The sequence below is a fragment of the Symphalangus syndactylus genome, chromosome 11 (genome assembly GCF_028878055.3).
Source record: "Symphalangus syndactylus isolate Jambi chromosome 11, NHGRI_mSymSyn1-v2.1_pri, whole genome shotgun sequence".
Classification (NCBI taxonomy): Eukaryota; Metazoa; Chordata; class Mammalia; order Primates; family Hylobatidae; genus Symphalangus; species Symphalangus syndactylus.
In genome coordinates, this window is record NC_072433.2 from 87,464,428 (window position 1) to 87,491,327 (window position 26,900).

Sequence of the window (26,900 nt, forward strand, 5' to 3'; positions counted from 1 at the left end):
AGTACTTTTTTGTTCTTTAAAGGTTCTAAACTTGACATGTAGGAGCGTTGAGTGAGGAAAGAGAAATTGCATAGAGAAGTGGGAGGGTGAATTTAATTCGTTATTAAGAAGAGTGCACCAATTAATCAAGAATAATTATTGAGACTATTAAATGTGTACCTTCTGTTAGATATTTCAGTTGCTATGAGATAGCACAAACCATTTCCCTTCTGTATGACACCAACAATCTAGTTTTGTAAGAGACTAATTCATATGAAACAACTGGACAGCAATGTAACACTACCTACTTTAGCATCAAAATACCAAAACTTATCTAAATCTATAGAAAATACATTTAGCATAAAAATATATATTTATAATTTTACATTCTTATGTATAAGAAATAAAATTTATAAAACTGCAGAAAATAAAACTAGGGATACACACAAACATACACACACATGCACACACATGTGCACACATACACACACACACACACATATATATGAAAGAAAGTAAAATTATAAATGGATTCACAATAAAAATCAGTTGTTCTTAATGAAAGTATGGCGAAGATTCATCCCTAGATATTGGGATTATGTAACTCTGAACTAGGTCTTCAAGAAATCGAACTTTTAAAAAAATCTAGAGGAAATTTTGATACGCATTGTTTGTTGAGTGATACTAATGTCAAGCTATAATGTATGTAAAATGTAGAATGTAATATTATATTCTGCAGAAGTGGAATGTTATCTTATGACTCCATGGTTCCCCTGAAAGGACCCATCTCCACTGACACCCCAAAGCAATGTAAGTGACTCACATATATGAAGAACTTATTTTATATTTAAATAATTCACTTTTATTTATAAAGCAATGAAAGAGAAAGAGAAGTAATATTTAAATGGGCCTGTTAAGTTGAACATAGGTAAGAAAATTGACCAAATATCATTATTCACGGCATATGACAGAAAAAAAAATATGAGGTAAATAGGAGAACAAAAATGTAACACTAAGGTTTATTTCATGAGATATATTGAATTTAGGTGAAAGCTAGAATGTGTGGACTCAAGGTAGGGCCAGAATAGAGACATACATAGTTTCCAAGTATGTATGTGTATGGGAAATGGAGTCTTGTCCTATCAAAGAGTAAATGTTTTTGTTTCATAATTTCAGCTAAATAAAGGACTACTTCATAGTAACTGGTAATCCTATTTTGTGATATCAAGTGTCTTAAATGTTGAAATTTAACTATTTGTTCAGAGGCCATTTTATCTCACTGTGAAAATGTGCATTGATAAGTGACAAAACAATCAAGGCTCTTTGGTTTCCAGGGTATGAACCTTTTCCCTTGTGATGTCCAAATTTTCAGATTTTATCCGCTGCCCAGAATTCACAAATATTCCTCAAGTTAAAGTCATCTGCAGATCAACAGTGAAAACTTCTTATTTCTCTTGAATTTGTCACTGCAATTCTTTCTGCTTTTTCAGTTCTCTAACTGAAAAGAACTCATCTTCTCTTTCAGTTCTGCTAAGCTAAAAAGCTCATCTGTTTTTGTTTGTTTGTTTGTTTTGGTTCTACTAAGTTGGAGTGTTGGCTTGCAATGAATTATTCCATCCAGTAGTGGAAAGATTGTTGCCAAAATTTAAATATGAATGTGTAGCATATCAACAAGAATTTTGAATAGCGGCAGGAATCACACTAACATAATGTTATTTAATTTAGACAATAAATTTTATAATGACTGCAGATTAATTTGAATCACATCAAAGTATGGGAAAAAATGGAGCACATACAGGGAGCTGTCGTGTGAAGAAGAACTGAAGGCTGTTGGATGTTTTTTGTACATACAGCAAAAATATTAAGGCAAGCCATGATAACATAATAATGCAATTTACATATTTTACTGTTGGTCATATTAAAGACAGATGATAAGAGCAGTGTACATGAGCTGCTTCTAGTTTATTGTTTATTTATTTTGATTATTATATATTTTGATTCAAAAAATAAATAGAACCCATAAATAGAAATGGTAGAGATATAGATTTAATCTCAATGTTAGAAAAATCTTTCAGTGGCACTGGGCATGGTGGTTCATCGCCTGTAATCTCAGCACTTTTGGAGGCCGAGGTGGGTGGATCATGAGGTCACGAGTTCAAGACCATCCTGGCCAAGATGGTGAAACCCCGTCTCTACTAAAAATATAAAAATCAGCCTGGCACAGTGGTGGATGCCTATATCCCAGCTACTCAGGAGGCTGAGGCAGGAGAATCGCTTGAACCCAGGAGGCAGAGGTTTTAGTGAGCCAAGATCACGCCACTGCACTCTAGCCTAGGCAACAGAGCAAGACTCTGTCTCAAAAAAAATAAAAAAATAAATAAATGTTTCAGTGATGCCTTATATGGTAGCAACTTTCCAAAGACTGGATACAGTCAAGAAAATGTCTAAAGATAACTTCCTAGAAATGTCTCTCTACTATTTGGAATCTACAACCAGATAATTCCCAATAATATTTTCTTAATGATTAATACTAAAGAGGAACATGACCTAAGTATTTAAATAAATAGATGATTTATTGGCCTTTGACAATTAAATACTACTTTGGTAGTTTCCACTGAATCTTTCTCTCTATTCTTTTCATTTATAATAATTGATAAGGTTTTTTTTCAGTTTCTTGTGATGTACATTTAATTGAAGATCAAATACAGATATAAAATTGAGGATAACAAGCTCATCATAAGAAGGAATTACAGCTTTCAAAATGACTTAAAGGAATTTTAAATAAATATGTATTTCCTCATTTCTTTTCTTAAGGAAAATGATTTTATGCATGGGAGCTTTCTTTAATTAAATAAAGTTTTATATAAGATTCATAGGCAGCATATATTTGAATAAGCTATATTAGTTATGGGAAAGTTTACACTCAAAGCAATTTTTAACTAAAAGAAAGAGACTTCAAATATTTTTCGAGCATATATTTTCCTGTTTCTCATTTTCATCACTTTTATACAACTTTTTATTTATCTTCATACTTTTCATCTAGATTTCAGCATATTTTCATCCACTTTCCTTTTTTCTTTATTTTCCAGTGACATCTTCAGTATCCTATAATGCTCTCTTGAGCTTTGATGATATATTAAGAAATTATTGGCTGGGCACAGTAGCTCACACCTGTAATCCCAGCACTTTGGGAGGACGAGGAGGGCAGATCATTTGAATCCATGAGTTCAAGACCAGTCTGGCTAGCATGGTGAAACCCCATCTCTACTAAAAATGCAAAAATTAGCAGGGTGTGGTGGTGCACACCTGTAGTTCCAGCTACTTGGGAGGCTGAGGCACAAGAATCACTTGAACCTGGGAGGCAGAGGTAGCAGTGAGCCACATTATGCCACTGCAGTCCAGCCTGGGCAACACAGTGAGACTGTGTCTCAAAGAAAAAAAATATATATTGCTTACATTTTCAGTGTAATGTCCAGCTTGACTCTTCTATCTTCTAGCATATCTTCACAACTCTTCAGGGCTGTGTTAGTCCATATTACACTTCTATAAAGGAATACCTGAGACTGGGTAAGTAATTTATAGAGCAAAGAGGTTTATTTAGCTAATAGTTCTGCGGGCTACACAAGAAGCATGGAACCAGCATCTGCTTCTGGTGATGCCTCAGAAAGCTTTTAATCATGGCAGCAGGAGGAACAGATGTGTCACCTAGTTAGAAAGAAAGCAAGAGAGATGTCAGGCTCTATTAAACAACTAGCTCTCACATGAGCTAATAAGAATGAGAACTCACTTATTAACACGGGGGAGGGCACCAAGCCATTCACATGGGATCCACTCTCATGCTCCAAATACCTCCCACCTTGCCCAACTCCAACATTGGGAATCACATTTTAACATGAGATTTGGAGGGGACAAACATCTGTGCTATATCAAGTGCTATTAACTTAAAAATTTTTGTCTGATAAATATGCAAATATTTTATTTCCATGGAAAGGGATAACCCTATAGGTTATATTGTATGGCCGTATTGGACACTAACCAGTTTTGTATCTAACTGAGCAATCTTATCCTAACTTTACCTATAAATACCTAATTTTTCAAATAATCTCTGAACCTATCATAGTATCTTACTGATTCCATATTAATTAATGAATTTGATAGGATATTTGAAAGTTTATGTTTACAAGAAATTGATGATTTTTAGTTTTAAAAATTGTACTTTAACATTGTGATCTTTTTCCATAACATTAGCTAGTGTCCTTTTATCAGGCCTTAGAGGACAAAATTCCTGCAGGCCTTCAAACTCTTGTCCTAATCCATTCATTGGCTTTCATTTTATGGGCATCAAACTAATATATTTCATTGATTTATTTGCTTCATCTATTAAAAAACCCAAAGCAAGACATTTAGCAACTTATCCTTAAGCATGTGTGAATTATTAGCTCACTTACTTGCTGGTACTGAAATCTCATTTTTTTTGCTTTCTTGCTTTATTTTATTTTTCTGTAGTTATGTGATCTCTTTGCTGAACTACTTTATATATTTTATCTTGCTGATTGGTTATTTATCTGAATTAACAATGAATTTATTTCAGATATAGGCTGAAAATATAAATAAGCATATAACTAGATAGATGGATCTACAGATAGAAAGATGAATAGTTAAGTAGGTTGAAGGATGGATATCTGGGCCTCACTCTGGTATTCTTTCATTACATGTACACAACAGAAGTCCATTAAGTTTATTTAAAAAACTTTTACACAGAAAAATAGTGCCATGATCTCCAAAGATAAGAAGAATCTGAAATAAATAACTAACCACATTTCCTTCCCAAATTCAGACTCCTTAACTCAAAGACCCTTGAACTGAGTGAGTTGAAGGTGACAAAATTTTAAACTATGTTTAAAGTTTTAATTATTATATTGAGTTTAACTTTTAATTTCTAGTTTAATAATGTGTTTTGCAATGTTAAGCAAGCACAAAACTTTGTATGTGCTAAGAATGATCAGTGAAAGCATTGGGCTGCCTGAATTACTTTATTATCATGATCTATAAGTCACATTTGCTCAGAGGGGAAGTTACCTATTGAAAAAGCTATATGTATAAATAGCATCAATATATCATCTCTACATGATGTTATTCATGTTTTATTTGAAGAAAAAATTTTTAAAAATCCACATGTACAGTCATTTACTCACACTCTCATCTTTTATGCTACTACCAGGGTGAGGGTGATGGGAAACACATATTTTCATGAAGACAACCAAGTCACTTAGTGGGCTTCATGGATTAAGGACTACGTATATTTATTCCTTCCACAACCTCCATTTTTTCATTTATGTTGAGCACTTACTTCAGGCCAAAGGGTATAGAAAATAATAGTGAATACGTGAGAAACAATTGAAAAAGAAGTTTTAAAAATTTAATTTAGAAAAAGCTTTTTTTACATATAAAATTATCTACAAGTAATATAACCAAATATTAATTGAGGTGAATTGATTGTATATACAATTATGACCCAATCTGTTAATAAAGTCAGCTACAGTTCTCTGGAGAATTATTGGTAACTGCACTGTTTACAGAATACCGTTTTATTAACTTGTAAATTGCAAATGGGATGTAATTACAATTGAGTAAAATAATATTTGCATAGAGAGAAAACTGTAAGAAAGTACGTTAATTTATTGCAACAAGTCTAAAGTATAATTTGTTGCATTTTACCAGCCTCTGATAGAGGGCTTAACTAGCATGCAAACTGCTTTAAATAAACCTACAAGGAATTTCTACTGTGAACATGTTTGACAATTAAGAAACAATTTAACCTTGCTTCCCCTGTCTCATATTTTTTTCCCTTTGTGTGATACAAGTATCTTTCTACTTGAAAAAGGAATGATGAATAGCCACAATATTCTACCCTTAGGAAACAGTAACCTCTAAGAGGATCACATTTGTTTCATATATAAATTTATTTACTTATTTTTTATTATTATACTTCAGGTTTTAGGGTACATGTGCACAATGTGCAGGTTTGTTACATATGTATCCATGTGCCATGTTGTTTTGCTGCACCCATTAACTCATCATTTAGCATTAGGTATATCTCCTAATGCTGTCCCTTCCCCCTCCCCCCACACCACAACAGTCCCCGGAGTGTGATGTTTCCCTTCCTGTGTCCATGAGTTCTCATTGTTCAATTCCCACCTATGAGTGAGAACATGCGGTGTTTGGTTTTTTGTCCTTGCGATAGTTTACTGAGAATGATGGTTTCCAGTTTCATCCATGTCCCTACAAAGGACATGAACTCATCATTTTTTATGGCTGCATAGTATTCCATGGTGTATATGTGCCACATTTTCTTAATCCAGTCTATCGTTGTTGGACATTTGGGTTGGTTCCAAGTCTTTGCTATTGTGAATAGTGCCCCAATAAACATACGTGTGCATGTGTCTTTATAGCAGCATGATTTATAATCCTTTGGGTATATACCCAGTAATGGGATGGCTGGGTCAAATGGTATTTCTAGCTCTAGATCCCTGAGGAATCACCACACTGACTTCCACAATGGTTGAACCAGTTTACAGTCCCACCAACAGTGTAAAAGTGTTCCTATCTCTCCACGTCCTCTCCAGCACCTGTTGTTTCCTGACTTTTTAATGATGGCCATTCTAACTGGTGTGAGATGGTATCTCATTCTGGTTTTCATTTGCATTTCTATGATGGCCAGTGATGATGAGCATTTTTCCTGTGTTTTTTGGCTGCATCAATGTCTTCTTTTGAGAAGTGTCTGTTCATGTCTTTTGTCCACTTTTTGATGGGGTTGTCTGTTTTTTTCTTGTAAATTTGTTTGAGTTCAGTGTAGATTCTGGATATTAGCCCTTTGTCAGATAAGTAGGTTGCAAAAATTTTCTCCCATTCTGTAGGTTGCCTGTTCACTCTGATGGTAGTTTCTTTTGCTGTGCAGAAGCTCTTTAGTTTAATTAGATCCCATTTGTCAATTTTGGCTTTTGTTTCCATTGCTTTTGGTGTTTTCGACACAAAGTCTTTGCCCATGCCTATGTTCTGAATGGTATTGCCTAGGCTTTCTTCTAGGGTTTTTATGGTTTTAGGTCTAACATGTAAGTCTTTAATCCATCTTGAATTAATTTTTGTATAAGGTGTAAGGAAGGGATCCAGTTTCAGCTTTCTACATATGGCTAGCCAGTTTTCCCAGCACCATTTATTAAATAGGGAATCCTTTACCTATTGCTTGTTTTTGTCAGGTTTGTCCAAGATCAGATAGTTGTAGATATGTGGCATTATTTCTGAGGGCTCTGTTCTGTTCCATTGATCTATGTCTCTGTTGTGGTACCAGTACTATGCTGTTTTGGTTACTGTAGCCTTGTAGTATAGTTTGAAGTCCGGTAGCGTGATGCCTCCAGCTTTGTTCTTTTGGCTTAGGATTGACTTGGCGATGTGGGCTCTTTTTTGGTTCCATATGAACTTTAACGTAGTTTTTTTCGAATTATGTGAAGAAAGTCATTGGTAGCTTGATGGGGATGGCATTGAATCTATAAATTACCTTGGGCAGTATGGCCATTTTCATGATATTGATTCTTCCAACCCATGAGCATGGAATGTTCTTCCATTTGTTTGTATCCTCTTTTATTTCATTGAGCAGTGGTTTGTAGTTCTCCTTGAAGTGGTCCTTCACATCCCTTGTAAGTTGGATTCCTAGGTATTTTATTCTCTTTGAAGCAATTGTGAATGGGAGTTCACTCATGATTTGGCTCTCTGTCTGTGATTGGTGTACAAGAATGCTTGTGATTTTTGTACATTGATTTTGTATCCTGAGACTTTATTTAAATAATTTAAGGTCTGTGAGCATGGAGTAATAAGCATTTTATGTATAACACCTTAAATGAATAAACCAACCACACAATGTACTCACTTTACCAAAAGATGGGATTATATCCAAAATGACTGCATTTAACTTTTGATGAACTGAGTGTTTGAGAAGGCAGCAGAATCTTATCATGTGTTTAAGTCATAATTATGTAGTAAGAAAATAAAGAGATTTTACAAAATTTAGCTAAGCATTGATTTTCATACATCTGTCTTCAAATACATTGCAATACAGAATCAGTAATAATAGGGTAATGATTTATATTTTTGCCGTAGCATTTTGTCAATAGAACTTCAAACAACTGGATCACAACTACTGGATCATTTACTAGCCTTTACAATCAAGTAACTTCGGATTCAGAAATTATTTCACATTATCAATGTTTAATAGATAATAGTGAAATTTTTCTATTATTCTTCTCTAGATAAATGGTAACAAGGGAGTCAAAATGAAACAATGGAAAGAGCTTAGTTTTAATATACAGTTGACTTTTGACCAATGCAGGTTTGAAGTACGTGAGTCCACTTATGCATGGATTTTTTTCCCACAGAACGCAGATCAAAAATACAGTATTCTCAGGTTGTAAAACCCACTTATATGGAGGGCCTACATTACCTAAATGTGAGTTCTGCAGGACTGACTGCTAAACATGAGTCTTTGGATTTTGGTGTTTGGGGAGGTACTCCGGCATCAATTCCCCATGTACACCAAGGAACAGCTATAGTATATGTGCTGTCAGTAACTGAGTCTATGTCTTGGGGCAGAGTTTCTAAAAGGTAAGTTAATGTACATGCACATATTTCTTTAGGAAAACTTCTTGTGAACTTTCCTTGTTAATTTAAATCATTACAAGTAATATTTACATGTAATAATATAGTAAATACAGATTCCTCATGTTTATAGCTCACACAGGTTTAGAAAAAAAAACAAAATACCCTTTGAATATGACCTTAATTTAAAAATCAGTAAAATTTAAATCAATAACATGATTTAATTTGTTGGACAATATAGAGTTAGATATGAAATAATGTAGATTTGCTAAAACTCAGATGCTTATCCTATGATGGATATTTAAAAAATTAATCATTCCACTTTTTTCTAATTAGACTACTCAAAAACTTCTTTATATAGCATGTCATAACATAATATCACCTGATCTTATCATGTTGTATAAGTATATAAATATTTTTCCTTTGTTTTTTCTTTTATTCTGAAGAATTAAAGAAGTACATCACGTGCCAATGTGATTGTACATGCAAATGATAAATATCAGTCCTAACATCATATGGCAGCATGCTTTTATAGTTATTTTCTGTATAATCAGAAAATTTATTGATATGATTTAATAATTACTCTTATATTACTAAACATTCACAAAAATATATTTGAAGCGTCATTTTAGAGGGTGTCACAACTTTTCTGAACCTCTGATTCCTAATATATGAAATGGGAGAATTTTAGACCAGATCATTGATTGGGCTTTTAGGTTTTTTCTTGTTTTTTTTGTTTTTTTTTTTTTTTGTTTTTGTTTTTGGCATTCATAGTTCATATCTATGAGTAACTAATTTCAAGAAAAGTACAGTGTCTGAGGTTTTCCTTTATTTCAATGCTAATAAGTTAGCCTGTCATAGTTTCATGAATGCTAATAGAAGAGATCTGAGATTCTGGAGACAGAGACAAAGGATTTATATTAATTCACGGCACAAAGAACCTAATGAACTTCATAGCTGTATTTCTTTTTCTTCAACATTAAGTCCCATGGGGACAACATGGAGTAGTCCAAGTTGATAACTGCATGCAGTGTGTTTGAATCATAACTGAGGAACTCTGGGTTTAGGGTAAGCAAACATTTTATAATGGACTGCAAGCAAACTGATCCTTTGCCTAGGAGAGTGATGTTGCCTTCACTATTCTGGACAATTAAAAAATATACTCTTGTTCTATAAGTAGACACTATATCTATCTTCCACTGCTTTTTGGTATAAGAACATTATTGAGAAAAAAGAGTCTGAAACAAAAGGCTGTCAGATGTACTTGTCACTGCATTTGGGCACTTGGAAGAACAGACATGAATAATTCATAATCTTTATTCTCAAGGAGCTGACTAGAGAAGGAAATAAATACTTAAATTATTGTACTACATTGATAAGTGTTAACAGAGTGCTATGAATTAATAGATTTATCCTGACATGGAAAGTGAAGGACTTTAGACAAGACAGCAATTGGGGCTGGGGTTAGGAATCAAGTAGAAGTAGAGAGGATGGGACAAAGGAACAAAATGATACAATGCAATGTTTGGCTTTCATATATTTTGAATTCTGTCATTAACTGGCTGTATGGCTTGAAGTAGTCTGAAATAACAAACACAGGAATCATTAAAACATCTTTTCTGCTGAACTTTCCCTGTTACTTTAAATTATTGCATTATAATGTAATTTACAAAGGAAAATTTGCCACACAAAGGTCCAGACTGAAAGATCTCATCCTAAATAATCACCATTCACCTTCAAGATCACACTGTCTCATGGTCTATAAGTTTGCACAAAAAGGGCAGTGAAACACATTTGAATTCTGAATAACACGTCAGAATTTGAAATGGCTTTTCTAATAGAATGGTTCTCGTATTTAGCTCAATATTTATTTATAACAAATAATTAACACTTTTCTTTGTTCAATTATTTTATCTTAACAATTTTAACTTGATTTGATTTTGAAAAGTAAATTATACACTTCACATATGAGGTCAGTTTGCAATGTACTAAAACTGCTTTTAATGTTTAGTGAGTTCTACCACAGAAGTGAGGCAATTTAATCTGTACAATATCTTTTGATATTCTGTCATTGAAGACACTAGATAAATTTAGGGTACAATTTTTGATATTAATATGTACGCTATGATAAGTGGGAAAAAGTGTCATTTAAAAATTTATTGTAAATCTGTTGTGATTGAGATTAAGAATAATTCAAAATTATAATTCATGACTCATTTCTGCAATTGGAAATTCAAGTCTAATTAGAAAATAGTATCATCCTTCTTACAAACGATCTGTAACCTGAGTTGTGATTCTTTTTTTTTCTTTGCAGTTCTGTTCTATTGTTACAGCTTTATTTCCCTTATGACATTTTGATTCCATCTACAGAGATCTTCTCTGAAAAGAATTATCAATCCTAATCATACTAAATTCTCAATGGTAACATATCTTGTGTTAAGTTTCAGGTGGACAGAGAAGGAGGAATTTCATTTCTAATAAAGCAGACAACTGCCAGTCAGCTACCTTAAAATAACTTGGCTTTAAACCATGAAGAACTCCCTCCATACATTTTAGAAAATAAGAAAGTTTTAGTAGGCAAAATGATGTTAAAATAATTCTTTTAGTAATAGCATATTTAAAACACTTTAAAGGACACATTACAATTGAGAGAGAGGGAGAGTGTGTGTGTTTGTGTGTACATATATATCCAGTATTTTCAATGCTAATGATTTTCCCTTTACAAGATTCTATTTTGTCCATTTTGTAAAAGATTTGTGCAAATACAGAGATTGCTTATGTTCCATTTTATTTTTAGGATAAAGTTTCTATGATCTTAAAAAAACCTTTAATCATTCTATTGTCCTCTTTTTAACTAAAACCATTGAATACACATAAATCAGTTTGAGGATAGAAAGGAGTTTTGACTACGTAAGATGCAATATGACACTTTATAATTAATTTGGGTCTTAATTTAGCTTCATTACACAGACAACAACACTCTAGGCCTAATATTTAAATCAGGAACAGTCAATAAAACAATCACTCTCATTCTTACAATCTTTTGAGAAAATGTAAAAACTCTTTGACAATATAAGCAATTTATTATACTACAGGACACATGACTCAGGACACATTTTAGTAATTATCAATGTTTCCTCTTTTTTGAAGAGGTATATAGCATTGTTTTTGTAATAGATACAATGTAAAGTGAGGAATATATATAATACATATATATGTATATATACACAAACAGAGACATAAATAGGAGAAAGTTGTTGTCATCTGTAAGAAAATTATTAGACCCATTTCTAAACTTTTGTTTTGAAATAATAATAAATGCACAAGAAGTTACAAAGATAGTACGGAGAGGTCGCAGGTAGCTTTTAGCCTGTTTTCCCCAATGGTTACATCTTCTGTAATTATAAAATAATATCAAAACCAGAAAAGTGTGTACTTGCAGTTTTATGCCATTTTATCATATGTGTATATTTGTGTAACTATCACTACAACCAAGATACAGAACTATTTCATCACCATAAGATATGGTTCATACTATCCCACTAAATCATACTCACCTCATTGCCCTTCACCATCATTTCCACTCAAAACCTTGGAATGAGAGCTGTTTTGGATATAGGGTTTTTTTTTTGCAGATATAATTAGTTAAGGACCTTGAGATGAAAATATTCTAGATTTAGGATGGGACCTAATCACAATTACTAGTGTCCTAATAATAAGAGGAAGAGCATCCAACATTACAGAGAAGGCTGTATGAAGACAGAAATAGAAATTGGTGCTAAGAAGCAACAAACCAACGAATGCCAAGGGCTGTCAGCAGCCACCAGAAACTAAGAGAAGCAAACAACAGATTCTCGGGGCCTTTGGAGGAACTCTGTTGACACCTTAATTTCAGAAAGTTAGCCTCTAGAACTGTGATATAGTACATTTTTGTTGTTTTAAATCATCTGATTTGTGGTACTTCGTTATAGCAGCCCTAGAAAAGTAAACGCACCATCATCTGTAAACCCTGACTACTACCACTGTGTTCTCTATCTCTACAATTTTGTCACTTAGATTTTTTTTTTTTTTTGAGATGGAGTCTTGCTCTGACACCCAAGCTGGAATGCAGAGGCACAATCTTGGCTCACTGCAACCTCCGCCTTCTGGGTTCAAGCGATTTTCCTGCCTAGGCCTCCGAAGTAGCTTGGATTATAGGTATGTGCCACCACACCTGGCTAATATATATATCTGGTATATATATATATATATATATATATATATATATATGTGTGTGTATATATATATACCAGATCGATAGATAGATAGATAGATAGATAGATAGATAGATAGATGATAGATAGATAGATAGATAGATAGATAGATAGATAGATGATAGATAGATAGATAGATAGATAGACAGTAGAGAAGGGGTTTCACCATCTGACCAGGCTGGTCTCACACTCCTGAGCTCCAGTGATCTGCCCACGTCAGTCTCCCAAAGTGCTGGGATTACAGGCGTGAGCCACTGCGCCCAGCCAAAAATGTTTTTACAAATTGAATAGAACAGTATGTGACCTTTTGAGATGAGATTCTTCATTCAGGATAATTTCCTTGAGATTTATCTAAGTTATTTCACGTGTCAGTAGTTCATTCTTTTTTATTGCTGAGTAGTACTCCTTGGAGTAGATGCAGCAAAGATTGCTTAATCATTTATTTATAGTGGATATTTTTATTATTTCCAGGTTTTAGCTAGTATAAATAGATTTGTAATAAATATTCATTTGTGTGCTTTTATTTCTAGTGAATAAATGTCTGATATAATATATTATATGTATTATATATTATATAATATATATTACATAATATATTATATATTATATCAGACATTACCATGTGACCCAGTATAATACCTGGGCCACATAGTAATTGCATGCTTAGTTTTGTTGTTTTTTTTTTTTTAACTGCAAAATTATTTTCCAAAGTGACTATCTCATGTTACAGTCCCACCAGCAGTGCATTAGAGATCTAGATTTTCTGCATCTTTTTTAGCATTTGATATTGTCACCACTTTTTTAGATGATTTAATAGATGTGTGGTGATATCCTTGTGTTATCTTAATTTGCATTTCCCCAGTGGTTAGTTATGTTAAACATCCTTTCACGTGTTTGTTCTCCATCTGTATAGCCTCTTTGGTAAAATGTCTCTTCATGTCTTCTGCCTATTATTTAATTGAGTAATTGAGTTGCTTTTGATTTTGCTTTTAATTCTTTTCTTTTGAGTTTCGAGAGTTAAAATACCCTGAACATCTTAATATATATCATAAGAAAGATGCAACGAAAAAGGTAGATTAGGTGGGTATCTCAGAACCTGAGGACAGTGATGATTTCTCTGGATTTTCCTTTTTGGCTTATATAAATCAAATTGGATGCATGGATACTGGCGAAGGCATCAACTCCAAAATGCCAATAGGTGCAGACATAAAAACTCTAAATGCCCCAATAAAATATTATATCTCGATTCAAAGGACAAGGAAACAGCAGCCCAGCAAGACAAATAACATTTAGATAATAACTACTCTAATTCAGAGAAACACCAAAGAAAAAAACTGTTGAACCACCGCTAGTCCCCCAGAAAGGCCAAGGAGAGAGGCAAAACTTCCACACGCATTAGGCTGCAATGACTTACTCCATATTTCTGCCAGTAGTGTCAGATTATGGATCTGGGACTTTCATTCAAGCTGGGTGGCAATGAACCCCCATTATAATGTCAGTGGGACAATATGGAAAGGCTTGCCTAGTACTAGGCTTCTACTACCATCTGAAAGTAAGGAATCACCCTTCCTCTCCTGAAAGTGACAGCTATTGGGGAGGCATAGGGAAAATCAGAATTTTACAACTTCCAAGCAATAATGAAGCTACCTGCAACTCTCAGACAGGATGATATCAACAGAGGTCTAGAGAGGAGCCTGATTTAGCAAATCAGTCCAGAAATCAGTCCAGCCACCTGCCCACCTGTGATGAAGAGCCTCTCCCCTGCCGACCTGAGAAGTGAGAGAGGGCAGTGGAAAACCTAGATTCTAACCACATCTGCCAGGAATGAGCAAGTGTTATCATCTTCCTCAATATGAAGTAGGGCCAGAGAGGGCCTTCTAAAACACAATATTGAAATAATATTGACAGTCTCATAATACAATGCCCCAAAACGTACAGGTTTTAATAGAAAATAATCATTCATTATGTCAAAAACAAGGGATATATCAATTACAATGAGGAAAGACAACTGACTACAAGATAACAAATATATGAGAATTATCTTCCTTAGGCATCATGAAAGTCCTTCAAAAAGCAATTATAAATATCTTTGAAACAAATTAAAAACTGGAATGTGTCAGCAAAAAAGAGAAGATATAAGAAGATGCATGTGGAAATCTCAGACAGAAAGTTTCAACGGTTAAAATTTAAAAACTCAATGAATAAGGTTGGCAGCAGAATAGAAAAGACAGATGGAAGAATCAAAGAACTTGCAACAGAACAGTAGAAATTCCTCAATGTGAACAACAGCTAAAACAGACTGAATAGAAAAAAAAAAGATGAACAGAGACTCAAGGACATAAAAGACTGTAACAAAATATCTAACACTGGAGTTTTAGAAAGATAGGAGAAGGAGATTTGGCCTAAAAAAGTATTTAATAATAATGCCTGAAATTTTCCAATCTTCAAAAAAGACATAAACCTATAGGTTCAATAGTTGAGAGAAACCAAAACAGAGTAACACAAAATAAATACAAATTAAGATATAAGTCAAACTTTTGAAAAGCAAAGACCAAGAAAACTCTTGACAACAGTCAGAAAAACAAAAATAGTGCCTAGAAGGAAAAAAAAATCTGAATGAAGAATGTGGATAACCCTTAGAGGGTTGCTCCTGAGAACCCACTGAGGCCAGAAAGAAGTGGCATATTTTTCAAGTGTTAAGGAAAACAACAACAACAACAAAACAAAACAAAACAAAAATTTAAAAAACTGTCACATGGAATTCTCTATGTCAAGTGAAAACATACAAACAAATGTAGAAAAAATCTGTACATTTTCAGGTGAAGGAAACCTAGGAGGTTTTTTATTTTATTTTATTTGTTTATTTATTTATTGCCAGCACATCTATCCTGAATAAACGGATGAAGGAAATTCTCTGAAAAAAAAAAATGAAATAATAAAAGTAGGATATTGAAATGTTTAAGGGAAAGAAATGAAAATAACAAGAGCAAAATATGGGAAGATACAGTCCCTTTCCTTTTTACTTTTCTAAATTATGCTAACTAGTTTAAGCAAAAATTACAAGTCTTAAATGTATATCCCTAGGTATGCAAAGAAAAAATTGAAGACAATTTGACTAGAGATGAAAGAGGATAAATGGACCTAAGAAGGTAAAGTTTGAACACTTTACTTGAGGTTTTATAAATTTTGAATCCAGCAGACTGTGATATATTTTATAAATATTAATGTAATATGGAGTAACCATTGAAATATAAAATGTTCATTAATAATAAATGTAAAATAGAGATCCATGTAAATATTACAGATCAAAAGGAATAAAGCAAAATAAAATTACTAAAAAGTTACACTAACCTACAGGACTTTAGAAAAAATATAAAAAGAGAAAAAAAAAGATCAGAGAACAAATAGAAAATAACATAACATGGCAGATTTATGCTCTAACTTATCAAGAATTGCATTAAAATAAACTATGTAAGAGCAAATTGGCAGAGTTTGAAGTCCTGGACTCTTCTTTTCCACACAAATAAAATGATTCATCAACAATACATGGACAAATTCCGTTTGTAAGAAATCTAGAATCCAACTGAAAGGCTCCTATATTTAGGTGAATGTGAAAATAGACTCCCCGAAGCTGGTAGGGAAATTTAGGACCTTCTCTCATTAGAATCTCTGCCCTGGCACAGTGCCATATCATCAGAAGAGCTCCTAGTTTTCAACTTCTCCTAGGGGGGGAAATGGGTTGATTCATGTGTCTAGTGTCCAGATTTTCCAAGGAAGCTCCCAGGGAACTAAATCCTATTTTACCAGCCTTGGAGCTCTGATCTGTGCAACATGGTTTAGCTACCTGACAGGGAATGGAGGTGGCAGCCTAGGCTGGTAGACACCTTTGATTTTTTGCCTTTGCTCAGCGCAAAGTAAACAAATGAAAAACTCCAGCTTCCAGCTTCCCCTTTGGTAAGGAAAAGAATCGATACACATATCCAACACCCCAACATTTCCACAACTTCCCAAAGATCTGACATCTACCTTGTCAATCTTGGAACGCTGATGTATCTTAGCTGCACAGAGAATGACAGAGATGGCAGTTTAGACTGAGAAATGCCATAGTTTCTCTTCTGGCTCAGCACAGAGTGAGCAGAAAATAACCACAGATGCCTGCTTCTTTCTGGAAAGGGAGAGGCATGGTAGAGAGCTCTAGAATCTCTGGACTGATTGGTTCTTTCTTGTATAAGGCTAGTTTGTGAAGTCTATGAGAGGTTTCTGCTCTATCTAATATGCTGACATCAACATGCAAAATAAAGAAAAATGAAGAAACAGACAAAGATGATCCAAACAAATAAAAACAAGGATATATTCAGAAAATAACCCTAATGAAATTGAGTTATATTATTTACATGATGGAAAATTTAAAATAAACATAATAAAGGTGTTTATGAGGTCACAAGAACAATGCATGAACAAAGAGACAATTCTATTTTTTTATTTTTTTCATTTTTTTAAATTATACTTTAAGTTCTAGGGTATGTGCACAATGTGCAGGTTTGTTACATATGTATACATGTGCCATGTTGGTGTGCTGCACCCATTAACTCGTCATTTACATTAGGTATATCTCCTAATGCTATCCCTCCTCCCTCATCCCACCCCACAACAGGCCCCGGTGTGTGATGTTCCTTTTCCTGTGTCCAAACAAAGAGATAATTTTAATTAAAAAATAGAAAATATAAAAAATAACAAACAGACATCATGGAGCTGAAGTGCACAATAACTGACCTAAAAAATTTACTAAAGGAGTTCTACAGAAGACTAGATTAAGCAGAAAAAAGTATGACCAAATCTCAAGACAGGTCATTTGCAATAATTTAGTCATATGGGCAAAAAGAAAAAAAAGAAGGAAAAAGAATGAATAAAACTGAGGAGAATTATGAGATATCATCTAGCAAGCCAATATACACATTTTATGAATCACAGTAGAAGAAAAAAACAGAAAACTTATTTAAAGAATTAATGACCGAAAACTTCCAAAATATGAAGAAGGAACTGTACTTCCAGATCCAATAAGCCCAAAGGGCAACAAATAACATGAAACCAAAATATCTACATTGAGAAATACTATGACCTAATTGTCAAAACTCAAAGACAAATAATTTTTAAAGCAAAGTGGCTCATCATGTAAAAGAGAACCCTGCATAAGACAACGAGGCTTTTCACCAGAAACTATGTAGGGTGGAAGGAGTGAGATAACATATTTAATTTCTTAAAAAGGAAACACCTACACTCACACATGTGCATACACACACAAATGCACACACAAACTTGCAAAGAGTACAATATCTGACAAATCTGTTTATCAAAAATTCAGGCATAAATACTTCTCCCAAAAACAAAAGCTGAGAAAGTTTATCACCCATAGACCTGTCTTACAAGAAATGTTAAAGAGAGTTCCAGTTAAAATGTAAAACAGCAACAGGATAAGAAAAAGCATAAAACTCAATTGTTGAAGACAAATATATAGACAAAAAATACTATATTAGTGTAATGGCAGTGGGTAAGTCACTTTTAATTCTAGTATAAAAGTTAAAAAAAACAATGGTTTTTAAATGTCCATGATACATTTTTAAGAGATGTAATTTGTAGGCACACACACATGCATGAACTCACATGTATTTTATAGATTATCATAGTACTCAAGTTTTTTGAAAATAAAAGACTATGCACTTTTATTTACAAGTAAATTATAAACCTCCAGAAAGTTTAAAAAATATCAAAAGTAAGCAACAGCCAGATGCAGTGGCTCACATGTATAATCCCCCACCCCAAAAAGTTAAAAAACAAAAGTTTAAAAAATAACTGTATTATATTCAAAGGTACACAACATGAATAGATATAAATTTTGACAATAAATAAAGTGTGGCAGGGAGGAAGAAAAAGTGAAGAGATTTGCATATACTTGAATTTAACTTGTTTTCAGCTTAAAATGAACTCTTAAGTATAAGATATATTGCATAATTCCCACAGTAATCACAAAAAATACCAATAGTAACTACACGAATTAAGAAACAAAAACAAGCAAAGCATATCAATTCACAAAATTAACAAAACACAAAAGAAGGTAGCAAGATTGGAAGAAAGGTACAAAGGAACTGCATGTATACCATGGGACGCTTACTTTGGAAAGGACAGTCTCAAATCACAAAATCTAAGCTACTCAATAAGCTAGAAGAAAAGCAACAACAAATGCAAAGCAAGCTGAAGGCATAATAACAATAAGAATAGAAATCACTAAAATTGAAAAGACTAAGGCATCAGAGAAAACTCAATGAAAAAGGAAATACCCCTATAGACCCTACACACAACAGTGTAATAATGTAATACTACAAGTAGTTACTCACTTTTGACAACTTAGATGTAAAAGACTCACTCCCAGAAAAGCACAAACTACTATAATTCACCCAATTTAAAATAGATAATTTGAATAGCACTATAACTATTCAAGAAATTAAGTTTTTAATTTAAACAAACCGAAAAAAAATATCCACACCTAGATGGATTCACTGGAAAATTCCAGCAAACATTTAAAGAATAATGAACAATAATTCTACACAATCACTTCCAAAGGTAAAGGAAGAATAAATGCTTGCTTAGTCATTTTATGAAGCCAGTATTATTTGATACACAAAAATGGGAAAGATAGTAGACACAAATGATAGTACAGATAATATCTTGATGGAACTTGATGTAAAAAATAACAAACAAAATATTAGTAAATATAATTGAGAAATATATTAAAAGTCTGCATCATGTCCAAGTGGTATTTATTCCAAGTATACAAAACTAGTTCAATTTTGAAAAATTAATCAGGTTCATTGGATCAACAGGCTAAAAAAGAAAAGTTATGCAGTAATATCAACTGATATAGACAAAGTAGACAAAATGAAGACATATTCATTTTATCATGTTTAATATGGTATTCACTTGATCATAAAGGGGTGTAGATTTTGTTAAAGGAAGCATAATTAAAGCTAGAAAGAAATAAGTTATCTTGTTCTATACCAGAGTAGGATGACCATTCTTAATAATAACATATAGTTTCAAATGGCTAGAAGGAGGATATGGAACATTCTCCAAATAAAGGATAAATGTTTGAGATGATGGATATGTTAATTACCCTCATCTGAACATTATACATTATATGTATCAAAACATTACTATGGACCTTATGAATATGTACAATTATGAATTAAAAATAATAATACATAACTCAGAAAAATATAAATATAGGAGAACTTTCTGAAGTTGATAAAGAATATTTGACAAAATCATAGGTAATGTCATAATTGGGAAAAACAGAAATGTTTCCACCTTTGATCAGGAAGGAAGCAAGGGGACCCACAGTCAACACTGCCATTAAAGTTTATAAGGAGCACAATAAGGCAAGAAAATAAAATAAAAGGCATACAGGTTTCAACAATGAAAAAAAAAAGTCTCCCTATTTGCAGATGTTATAATGGTCTATAGAGAAAACTTCAATGAATCTATAAACAAACTCTTAAAACTAATAAGTGAATTAAGCAAGTTGTCAATATATAAGATAAATATACAAAAATCTATTCTAGATTCTGGAAATACATTCCTGGAACCAGACCGAAGTAATGCCATTTATGCTAGCTCAAAAAAATTGTAAATACTTTTGCATAAATTTAACAAGACACTTACAAGACTTAAACACTGAATATTATAAAATACTAATGAAACAATACTTAAATAAATTTAGAGGAATGCCATTTAAATGGATTGGAAGGCTCTGAATAGTAAAGATGTCTATTCCCCTGAAATTAATATACAAATTTAATGTAATTGCTATCCAAGATTTTTTTTGTATCTATAGGCAAGATTATTTTAAAATTTATATAAAAATATAAGGGAACTAGAGTAGCAACACAACTTTGAAAAAACAAAATAATTTTGGAGGATTATTCTACTCAATTTCAAGATTTACACAGGTAAAACAATCAAGAGTGTAATATTCATAGAATGATAAGCACATAAATCAGTGGAACACAATAGAGAATCCAGAAATAGTCTCATATAAGTATGGCCATCTGATTTTTGACAAAAGTGCAAAAGCAATTAAATAAAGATGTCTTTTCAACAATTGGCACAGGAGCAATTAGCTATCCATAGGAAAAAAGAATGTACCACAAAATGTATCATAGATTTAAATGTATAACATAAAACTGAAAAACTGCTAGAAGATATCATAGGAGAAAATTTCTGGATCTAGGACTTCATGAAAATTTCTTAGATTCTTCACAAAGAAATGATCAAGAAAGGGAAAAAAATTAATAAATTTGATTTAATCAAATTGAAAACAAACTTTTTTTCTGTGAAAGATCCTATTAGGAGATGAAAAGACAAACTACAGACTTGGAGAAAATACTAAACCTGACAAAAGACTCATATCACAAACATAAAAATAATTTTAGATCTTTATTTTTAATATCTTTTTAATAGCTTACTGTATTATAATTCTTTGTTTAAAAATGAGAAACTGCACAGCTAATTAGCTCATGCCTGACATAAATGTACTGTTTTTATGAGTGCAATGGGGAAGTGAACTTCAGAAACAACTGAAGTCTAGAAAATGGATATTTTGTCTCGTTACCAGAAAGTAGTCAAAAGACTCATTTATTAAACTAAATGTTAAAAATGTTTTATGACTAGCCTTTGGACATGCTTTAGCTCAGTATCCCTGGAAAGTTGCCCTGTATAAAGGATCAAACACATTTGGTTTTCATTCTGACAAAACCTAGACTAATAGACTGTTTGTCTTATACCATTTACTTTCTGCAATGCTACTCTCAAGCCTTTGAGACAAGGACTTGGCTTCATATTCTGTGACTTCTTTTGATTAGGAATCTAGCTGTCTTCCATTATATGAAGTTTTGGAAGAAGAAGAGACAATTAATGGTCAAAGAGCACAGATCTTTGGTAGCTTAGGGGTACAGTGTGAAAAACGATTGATTGCAAAGAGTAATGAAGAAACTGGATGACCGGAAGTTTCTATATCTTAATTACAGTGGTGTTTAAATAGGGGTATGCATGTGTCAACCTTTATCAAGTGTTAAAACCTAATGGCCTATTAAGTTTGGGGCTTTCATCGTAATTTTGAAGATCCCCTTTGCTCTCCTTCAGTGTTGGAAAACATTCACTTGCATCATTTCTTTCAATCTTGGGTAATTAATCATCAATGCACAGTCACCTACATGTTAAGCATTTGATACAACCTCATGAAGGCTTTTTCCTGTGTTCCCATTTCACCTCCAGGCAAAAAATCTGATGCTAAATCTTCCTCATATAACCCACTCTTGACCACAGGAAACACACACCATTTAGTCCAACAAATTCTGAATGTGAACAGACTTACCTTTTATTTTCTTATCAGAGTACGAAGATCTAAAAAACAGCCTCTGGCCTTTCAAATTGTCAGGTGTGAATCAGAAGTGATCCTACTGTATCTTTCAAACAAAAGAGGATGAACTCTCTAAGAAGTCACACTGAAATTTTTCTCAAATTAATTGAAGGATTCTCCCACCATTTCTACATATTTAACAACAGTCTTTAAAGAAATTCTTTTTCTAATATACAATCTATCTCTTGTCTAGGTACAGATTATAAAACCAGTTCTTGTTTACCTCTTTTGCAAGTCTTACTTATATGGTTTAGCATTTCATTTTGGAATATGAGAGAATCTGGCCTTCTTTCTTACAGATTTAGACTAAACTGATATCATAAAGATTCCTATTTTAATATTTCATTGTATTTTAACAAAAAAAATATAATAACAATTCAAATATTAAAAATTATACACCAAAAATGTCTTTATCCCATCCCATACCATTAAGTTTTCCCCCCCATATAAAACCGCAATTAACAGTTCTTGTGTGAGAGATATATATCTATAGATAGGCATTAAATAGCTATACTTGTGCATATCTATATACATATATATGCAAGTATATCTATCTATACTTGTACAGCAACTATATACATCTGGCGATATTATTATATATATATAAACACACACACATATATATACACACATATATATACAAACACATATATACACACACACACAATATATATATAGTTTTCCAAATATATATACTTGCTGCACAAGTATAGATGGATATACTTGCATCTGTGTGTATAGTCATATACATATTGCTAAATAAATATACACACACAAAAATATACACAAGTACACACATGAATAAAACATATATAGCAACATATGTTGTTATAGATTATTTTACAACTTACTTTCCTCAAATATATATATATATATATATATACTTTTTTTTTAATTATTATACTTTAGGTTTTAGGGTACATGTGCACAACGTGCAGGTCTCTTACCTATGTATCCATGTGCCATGTTGTTTTGCTGCACCCATTAACTCGTCATTTAGCATTAGGTATATCTCCTAATGCAGTCCCTTCCCCTTCACCCCACCCCACAACAGTCCCGGAGTGTGATGTTCCCCTTCCTGTGTCCATGAGTTCTCTTTGTTCAGTTCCCACCTATGAGGGAGAACATGCGGTGTTGGCTTTTTGGCCTTGTGATAGTTTACTGAGAATGATGGTTTCCAGCTTCATCCATGTCCCTACAAAGGACATGAACTCATCATTTTTTATGGCTGCATAGTATTCCATGGTGTATATGTGCCACATTTTCTTAATCCAGTCTATCGTTGTTGGACATTTGGGTTCGATCCAAGTCATTCCTATTGTGAATAGTGCCGCAATAAACATACGTGTGCATGTGTCTTTATAGCAGCATGATTTATAATCCTCTGGGTATATACCCAGCAATGGTATGGCTGGGTCAAATGGTATTTCTAGTTCTAGATCCCTGAGGAATTGCCACACTGACTTCCACAATGGTTGAACTAGTTTACAGTCCCACCAACACTGGAAAAGTGTTCCTATTTCTCCACATCCTCTCCAGCACCTATTGTTTCCTGACTTTTTAATGATGGCCATTCTAACTGGTGTGAGATGGTATCTCACTGTGGTTTTGATTTGCATTTCTCTGATGGCCAGTGATGATGAGCATTTTTTCATATGTTTCTTGGCTGCATAAATGTCTTCTTTTGAGAAGTGTCTGTTCATGTCCTTCGCCCACTTTTTGATGGGGTTGTTTTTTTCTTGTAAATTTGTTTGAGTTCATTATAGATTCTGGATATTAGCCCTTTGTGAGATGAGTAGGTTGCAAAAATTTTCTCCCATTCTGTAGGTTGCCTGTTCACTCTGATGGTAGTTTCTTTTGCTGTGCAGAAGCTCTTTAGTTTAATTAGGTCCCATTTGTCAATTTTGGCTTTTGTTGCCATTGCTTTTGGTGTTTTAGACATGAAGTCTTTGCCCACGCCTATGTCCTGAATGGTATTGCCTAGGTTTTCTTGAAGGATATTAATGGTTTTAGGTCTAAAATTTGTCTTTAATCCATCTTGAATTAATTTTTGTATAAGGTGTAAGGAAGGGATCCAGTTTCAGCTTTCTACATATGGCTAGCCAGTTTTCCCAGCACCATTTATTAAATAGGGAATCTTTTCCCTATTGCTTGTTTTTGTCAGGTTTGTCAAAGACCAGATAGTTGTAGATATGCCGCATTATTTCTGAGGGCTCTGTTCTGTTCCATTGATCTATGTCTCTGTTGTGGTACCAGTACCATGCTGTTTTGGTTACTGTAGCCTTGTAGTATAGTTTGAAGTCAGGCAGCGTGATGCCTCCAGCTTTGTTCTTTTGGCTTAGGATAGACTTGGTGATGTGGGCTCTTTTTTGGTTCCATATGAACTTTAAAGTAGTTTTTTCCAATTCTGTGAAGAAAGTCATTGGTAGCTTGATGGGGATGGCATTGAATCTATAAATTACCTTGGGCAGTATGGCCATTTTCATGATACTGATTCTTCCTACCCATGAGCATGGAATGTTCTTCCATTTGTTTGTATCCTCTTTTATTTCATTGAGCAGTGGTTTGTAGTTCTCCTTGAAGAGGTCCTTCACATCCCTTGTAAGTTGGATTCCTAGGTATTTGATTCTCTTTGAAGCAATTGTGAATGGGAGTTCACTCATGATTTGGCTCTCTGTTTGTCTGTGATTGGTGTACAAGAATGCTTGTGATTTTTATACATTGATTTTGTATCCTGAGACTTTGCTGAAGTTGCTAATCAGCTGAAGGAGATTTTGGGCTGAGACAGTGGGGTTTTCTAGATATACAATCATGTCATCTGCAAACAGGGACAATTTGACTTCCTCTTTTCCTAATTGAATACCTTTTATTTCCTTCTCCAGCCTGATTGCCCTGGCCAGAACTTCCAGCACTATGTTGAATAGGAGTGGTGAGAGAGGGCATCCTTGTCTTGTGCCACTTTTCAAAGGGAATCCTTCCAGTTTTTGACCATTCACTATGATATTGGCTGTGGGCTTGTCATACATAGCTCTTATTATTTTAAGATACATCCCATCAATACCTAATTTATTGAGAGTTTTTAGCATGAAGGGTTGTTGAATTTTGTCAAAGGCCTTTTCTGCATCTGTTCGTATAATCATGTGGTTTTTGTCTTTGGTTCTGTTTATATGCTGGATTACATTTATTGATTTGCGTATGTTGAACCAGCCTTGCATCCCAGGGGTGAAGCCCACTTGATCATGGTGTATAAGCTTTTTGATGTGCTGCTGGATTCGGTTTGCCAGTATTTTATTGAGGATTTTTGCATAAATGTTCATCAAGGATATTGGTCTGAAATTCTCTTTTTTGGTTATGTCTCTGTCAGGCTTTGGTATCAGGACGATGCTGGCCTCATAAAATGTGTTAGGGAGGATTCCCTCTTTTTCTATGGATTGGAATACTTTCAGAAGGAATGGTACCAGTTCCTCCTTGTACCTCTGGTAGAATTCGGCTGTGAATCCATCAGTTCCTAGACTCTTTTTGGTTGGTAAGCTACTGATTATTGCAATTTCAGAGCCTGTTATTGGTCTATTCAGAGATTCAACTTCTTCCTGGTTTAGTCTTGGGAGGGTGTATTTGTCGAGGAATTTATCCATTTCTTCTAGATTTTCTAGTTTATTTGCATAGAGGTGTTGTAGTACTCTCTGATGGTAGATTGTATTTCTGTGGGATCGGAGGTGATATCCCCTTTTTCATTTTTTATTGCATCTATTTGATTCTTCTCTCTTTTCCTCTTTATTAGTCTTGCTAGTGGTCTATCAATTTTGTTGATCTTTTCAAAAAACCAGCTCCTGGATTCATTAATTTTTTGAAGGGTTTTTTGTGTCTCTATTTCCTTCAGTTCTGCTCTGATTTTAGTTATTTCTAGCCTTCTGCTAGCTTTTGAATGTGCTTGCTCTTGCTTTTCTAGTTCTTTTAATTGTGATTTTAGGGTGTCAATTTTGGATCTTTTCTGCTTTCTCTTGTGGGCATTTAGTGCTATAAATTTCCCTCTACACACTGCTTTGAATGTGTCCCAGAGATTCTGGTATGTTGTGTCTTTGTTCTCGTCGGTTTCAAAGAACATCTTTATTTCTGCCTTCATTTTATTATGTACCCAACAGTCATTCAGGAGCAGGTTGTTCAGTTTCCATGTAGTTGAGCAGTTTTGAGTGAGTTTCTTAATCCTGAGTTCTAGTTTGATTGCACTGTGGTCTGAGAGACAGTTTGTTATAATTTCTGTCCTTTTACATTTGCTGAGGAGAGCTTTACTTCCAACTATGTGGTCAATTTTGGAATAGGTGTGGTGTGGGGCTGAAAAACATGTATATTCTGTTGATTTGGGGTGGAGAGTTCTGTAGATGTCTATTAGGTCCATTTTGTGCAGAGCTGAGTTCAATTCCTGGGTATCCTTGTTAACTTTCTGTCTCGTTGATCTGTCTAATGTTGACAGTGGGGTGTTAAAATCTCCCATTATTATTGTGTGGGAGTTTAAGTCCCTTTGTAGGTCACTCAGGACTTGCTTTATG

The 26,900-nt window shown here is 33.6% G+C and overlaps 1 long non-coding RNA gene across 2 annotated transcripts in view; it reads right to left on the minus strand.

Annotated features, from left to right (window-relative positions):
* The window catches only part of LOC129492510 (uncharacterized), a 453,042-nt gene that overhangs the window by 253,664 nt on the left and 172,478 nt on the right, over positions 1–26,900 (minus strand). Inside the window, exon 4 of one of the 2 annotated variants that reach the window (XR_010114457.1) lies at positions 3,715–4,544. The exons of the other annotated variant lie outside the window; for it this stretch is intronic. This is a non-coding gene — a long non-coding RNA (uncharacterized lncRNA). Of the gene's footprint in view, positions 1–3,714; positions 4,545–26,900 lie in introns of those variants that run through there. 2 annotated transcript variants of the gene reach the window in all.